We start from the raw sequence: 6,041 nt of genomic DNA on the forward strand, positions 1-6,041 counted from the left end.
AAAAAAATCAAACTATTAGTTTCATTGATCTTTTTTATTGTATTTCTGTCTGGATGATCTACTCATAGATGAAAGTGGGATAGTAAAGTCCACTACAATTATTGTACTGTTGTTTATTTATCTCTTTATATCTGTTAATGTTCTTAGGTCAGATGTATAAATACTTACAAATGTTATCTCTTGCGGATTGACCCCTTTATTATTATATAATGACCTACTTTGTCAATTATTATAGTCTTTGTCTTAAAGTCTACTTTATCTGATATTAAGTATAGATATTTCAGCTTTCTTTTCATTTGCATGAAATCTCTTTTTCTATCCCTTTACTTTCAATCTGTGTGTATCCTTAAATCTGAAGTGAGTCTTTTGCAGGCAGCTTATGATTGGATCCTGTTTTTATCATTTATTCAGCCATTTTATGTATTTTGATTGGAGAATTTAGTCCATTTATAGCTAAAGTAATTATTGAAAGGTATGTACTTACTGCAGTTTTGCTCATTGTTTTCAGGCCATTTTGTAATTCTTTTGTTTCTTTCTTTTTTTCTTGCTCCCTTCCTTTGTGACTTGATTTTCTGTACTGGTATGCTTAGGTTCCTGTCTCTTTATCTTTTCTGTATCTTCTATAGGTTTTTGCTTTGTGATTACTAGGCTTACATAAAACAATTTGTATTTATGACAGTATATTTTAAGTCGATAACAACTTAAGTTTAAATGCATTCTAAAGTTCTATATTTTAATCCCTCCTACTGTATTTTATGTATTTTTAAAAAAAAGTTTGTTTATTTTGAGAGACAGAGAGAGTACAAATTGCAAAGGGGCAGAGAGAGAAGGAGAGAGAAAAAAAAGAGAGAGAATCCTGATGTAGGGCTCAATTTCATGACTGTGAGATCATGGCTTGAGCCAAGGTAAAGAATTGGTTGCTCAACTGACTAAGCCACCCAAGTGCCCCTATATTTTATGTTTTTGGTGTCTCAGTTTACATATTTTTATCATGTATATCCATTAACAAATTTTGTGCAGTTAGTTTGACTAATTTTGTCTTTTATCTCCCCTACTAAATTTAAGTATTAACTTATTAACCTTTACATTAGAGTATTCATAATTTTATATAATTCATATGTATATGAATTCATATATATGCCCATATATTACTACTGAGACTTACACTTTCATGTTTTTCCAATACTAATTAGTGCCCTTTCATTTCAAGTTAAAGAAGAACATTTAACATTTCTTGTATGAGCTATCTAGTGATGATGAACACCTTTAGCTTTTGCTTGTCCAGAAAACCTCTTTACTTCTGCTTCAATTCTGGATGATAGTTTTGATGGCTAGCATATTCTTGGTTGACAGTTCCCCCCACCTCTTTTGAGCACTTTGAATATATCATGCTTTTCCCTCTTGATCTGAAAAATTTCTGCTGAAAAATATTTAGATAGTTTTATGGAGGTTTCTCTGAACATAACAAGTTTGTTTGTTTATTTTCCTCTTACTGATCTTAAGATTCGCTTATTGTCTTTACTTTTGACATTTTACCTATAATATATCTTGGTTTGGAGTTGTTTAGGTTTCTCTTATTTGTAACTCTCTGTGCTTCTTGGGTTTGAATCTTTGTTCCTTCTCCAGGTTAGGGAGACTTTTGGCCATTATTTCTTCAAATAAGTTTCAGGTCCTTTTCTCTCTCTCTTCTCCTTATGGGAACCCTATAATGTGAATTTTGGTCTGCATGATATTTCATAAGTCCCTTAAGATATCTTCACTCTTTGTATTTTTTCATTTTGCTGTTCTGATTATAGAAGTTCCACTGTTCTCTCTTTTAGTACACTTATCCTTTCTTCTGCTTCATCTAGTCTGTTGAACCACTCTGTTGTATTTTTTTTCCAGTTCATTGTATTGTTCAGCATTTTGACTTCTGTTTGGTACTTACATATATACATATATATGTATATACGTATATACATATATATGTATATATGTATATGTATACATATATATATCTGTTGAGATTCTCACTTTGTTCATGCACTGTTCTCCTGAGCTTTGTGACCATCTCTGTGACTGTTATTTTGAACTCTTTATCAGGTAAGTCATTTATATCTGTTTCATTAAGGCCTTTTTCTGAGATTTTAACTTGTTCTTTGTTTAAGAACATATTCTTCTGTTTCTTTATTTTTCTTGATTCTTGGTGTTGGTTTCTACGCATTGGATAAAATATGCACTTCTCACAGTCTTCAAGGAGTGGCCTTTGAAGAAGATGAAACTTATTTTTAAAGCCTGTTTTAGCTCTTGGTTGTCTCTCAAACCTTTGTGATTGTCCAAACAGCTTACTTTATTCTTAGTGGCTCCCAGTAGTTGAGGGTGTTTAAGATACGTCAGTGTCTCAAAAAAGAGGGTCTCAGCCAGCACCTAGATTCAGGTTAATTGGATGCCATATCCTCAGGCAACACCTTTTAAAGTAGGCAAATATACTTCTATCAGGGAAGACTCTCTGTTCCCTTTGTACTGATCCCTGGAGTAATAGTCAGTTAAAAACTGTTTCTTTGTTTACTACTGTCTCAAACAGCCCCTGAGTATAAACAACCAGAGCCACTGGCAACCAGAGCTAAGCTATCAAGGGAGGTGTCATCTGGGCCACAGCTGTAAAGGCAGGTGCTAGACATGTACCCAAGCTCCTTTCTCAGAAACACTGGGGAGTAGAGATGGGGCAGAGGGTGAATGTGAAGATAACGCTTCCTGGACTCCCTGGTCTCTGGTACAGGATTGTAGTCTGCCCCTAGATGTGTGTTTAATTAGAATTCTGTCCTTCAATCTACAGATGTACAGGTAAGCTAATAAGCCTCTTTCATGGAAAAATGAGGACCATGTTTCAGTCTGCTGTCTTTGGGTTGAAGCAAAGGGCAGCATAGCCAGTTAGGAACAATTTCTCCATTTGTTACAGTCCTATAGGACCTATGAATATAAGCCCCATTGGCCAACAGAGCCAAGCAGGCAATCAAGGGACATTTCCTGGGCAACAAATACAAAAACTAGAGTACTAGAGGTGTGTATGAACTACTTTTCAGGAGATACTGATGACCTGGAGTGATACGGAGAGGCATGCAACCTGAATCTGACATCAGGAGAGAGACTGGCTCTTGGATGGTTGTTCAGAAGTAGTATTAATTGTCTGAAGTGGTTTTGATAGATAGAATTTTGCAAATGATTTATTGAACATCTCATATAAGTGATACCATGCAGTATTTGTTCTCTGTTACTGGCTTGTTTCACTTACCTTAATGTCCTCAAGGATTATCCATGTTGATCAATATGACAGAATTTCTTTTTAATGTTGCATAATATTCCATTGTATGTATAAGCCACATTTTCCCCCCATTCATCCCATTGCAGACTAAATGCCGATGATGTATAATAGTAACTAATGAATGGAGATATTATTTTTGAGAATACCCTGTAAATATATCACATATTTCTGTATTTGTTAATGGTCTACAGCACTATAACAATAAAATAAAAGTAAGTCATAACATGAGCTGTCTTTAATGGAGGTAAATTGGCTTATTTATATTTATGCTACAAATGATACTTTCTTATGCATTTTTATTATAGTTTTTAATTGATGAAAATACTTTATTATTTTTCATACACATACTACTGGATAGAAAGTCATTACATTTAAAAATAAAACAGAGGATATTTTGTTATTTTAAAAAATCTGAAGGCTAATCCTTCCTCTAAATGGCACCCTTGATAGACATTTAGGTGTTTCCACATGTTGGCTATTATGAATAATGTAGCAATGAACACAGGAGTGCAAATATCTCTTTGAAATCCTTATTTCACTCCTGCATAGACATCCAGAAGTGGGATTACTGGATCATATGGTAGTTCTGTTTTCCATTTTTGAGAAACCTCCCTACTGTTTTCTATAGCGCTGTGCCATGTTAAATTCTCACCCACAGAGTGCAGGAGTTCAATTTCTCCACATCGTTGCTAATGTTTGTTATCATTTTTTTTATAATAAACCATCTTCACAGTATGAGGTATTATTTCATTGTGGTTTTGATTTACATTTCCCTGATGATGAATGATATTGAGCATCTTTTAATGAGTCTGTTGGCCATGTATATGTCTTCTTTGGAGAAGCCTGTCAACTTTAGGAATGGTGAGTAGGTAGTGAGAAGTAAGAGTCAGGAATTTCCTCCTACTAAGATTCCATATAATGGGAGAGAGGTAAAGGTCTGTAAGAATATTGAGATCCATATAGGAAGAAAGTTGAGTTCCGGGCAATCCAACCTGATGAATCAAGAAACAACTACATGGTTTATCCTTTACTCTTACTTGATTGACTGACCTGAAGGCAGGGAATGACTTGTGGAAGGCATTGATCCATCGTCTGCTGACATTCAGTGTGCTGCTGAGAAGCCTGATGTTTGTTCCTTTGTGGATGAGATTTAATTTTTTAAACTATAGGGGAGTTTATATATCCTTTTCTTTATCTTCAGTGTTCTGAAATTTCATGCCTCTTTTCATTTACTGTCCTGAGCACTTGGATCTTTGAATTTAAAGACTTTTACTTCTGAGAAATTTTCTTCTCTTGTTATTTGATAGTTTCATTTCTCTCCTTTTCTTAATTCTTTCTTTCTGAAACATTTATCAGAAGGATGCTGGGCCTGCTGGATTGCTTTTCTATGTCATTTGTTTTCTCCCCATTTTTTCCTGCTTCTGTGATTATTTTTAGTGGATTTACTTTACTTTATTCTGCAGCTTATCTCTTAAATTGTTTCTCCTTCCTGTCCTGTACTTGTTTCATGAAAAAATATATTTACATTCTTTTGAGAATACTAATTAGACTAGTTTAAAATATATATCATATCACTCCTTGAATGTCTCTTTTTTTTTGGCTACTTTTCATATATAATGAGCAGTCATTCAAAAAGTCATTCTTGGGGCACCTGGGTGGCTCAGTCGGTTAAGTTTCCGGCTTCGGCTCAGGTCAGATCTCACGTTCGTGGGTTCGAGCCCCGCATCAGGCTCTGTGCTGACAGCTAGCTCAGAGCCTGGAGCCTGCTTCTGGTTCTGTGTCTCCTTCTCTCTCTGCCTCTCCCCCTCTCATGCTCTGTCTCTCTCTGTATCAAAAATAAATAAAACATTAAAAAAATTATTTAAAAAAACCCAAAAAAACCCAAAAAGTCATTCTTTTTATCAGCTCCATTGAGATATAATTCACATCCCATTTAAAGTGCCCAATTCAATGGTTTAAATATATTAACAAGTGTGTGTAATCATCACCACCATCAATTTTAGGACATTTTCATCACCCAAGAAAAAGACTTTTTATTATTTAGCTACCATCCCATTGCTCTCCATCTCCTTCAGCCCTGAACAACCACTAATCTACTTTGTGCTCTCTATATTTCCCTGTTCTGGACGTTTCATAAGGGTGGAGTCTTATAAGATGCAGTCTTTTGTGGCTGGTTTCTTCCACTTAGCATAATGTTTTCAAGGCTCATCCAGGTCGTAGAACGTATCAATATTTCATTTCTTTTTGTGGCAGAATAATGTTCCATTGTATGGAATTACCATACTTTGCTTATCCAAATATACAGTTGATGGGCATTTGGTTTTTTTCCAGCCCAGATTATTATGAATAATGCTGCTATAATCATTCATGTAAAGTTTTTTGGTAGGTGCATATTTTTATTTCTCTTGGGCATATACCTGGGAGTAGAATGCCTGAATTATGCCATAACTCTATGTTTAATTATTTGAGGATTTTCTAGAATGTTCTCCAAAGCAGCTATACCATTTTACATTCCCATCAGGAGTGTATAAGTGTTTCAGTTTCTCCATGTCCTCCCTAACTCTTATTATAATCTGGTTCTTGATTCTAGTCATCCCTACCAGATGTGAAGTGGTATCTCATTGTGGTTTTGACTTACATTTCTCGGATAATTAATAATGTAGAACATCTTTTCACATATCTATTGCCGTTTGTACATTTTCCCTGGAGAAATGTCTATTCAGATTGTTTTTCTTTAAAT

This window comes from Suricata suricatta, chromosome 2 (assembly GCF_006229205.1).
Source record: "Suricata suricatta isolate VVHF042 chromosome 2, meerkat_22Aug2017_6uvM2_HiC, whole genome shotgun sequence".
NCBI lineage: Eukaryota > Metazoa > Chordata > Mammalia > Carnivora > Herpestidae > Suricata > Suricata suricatta.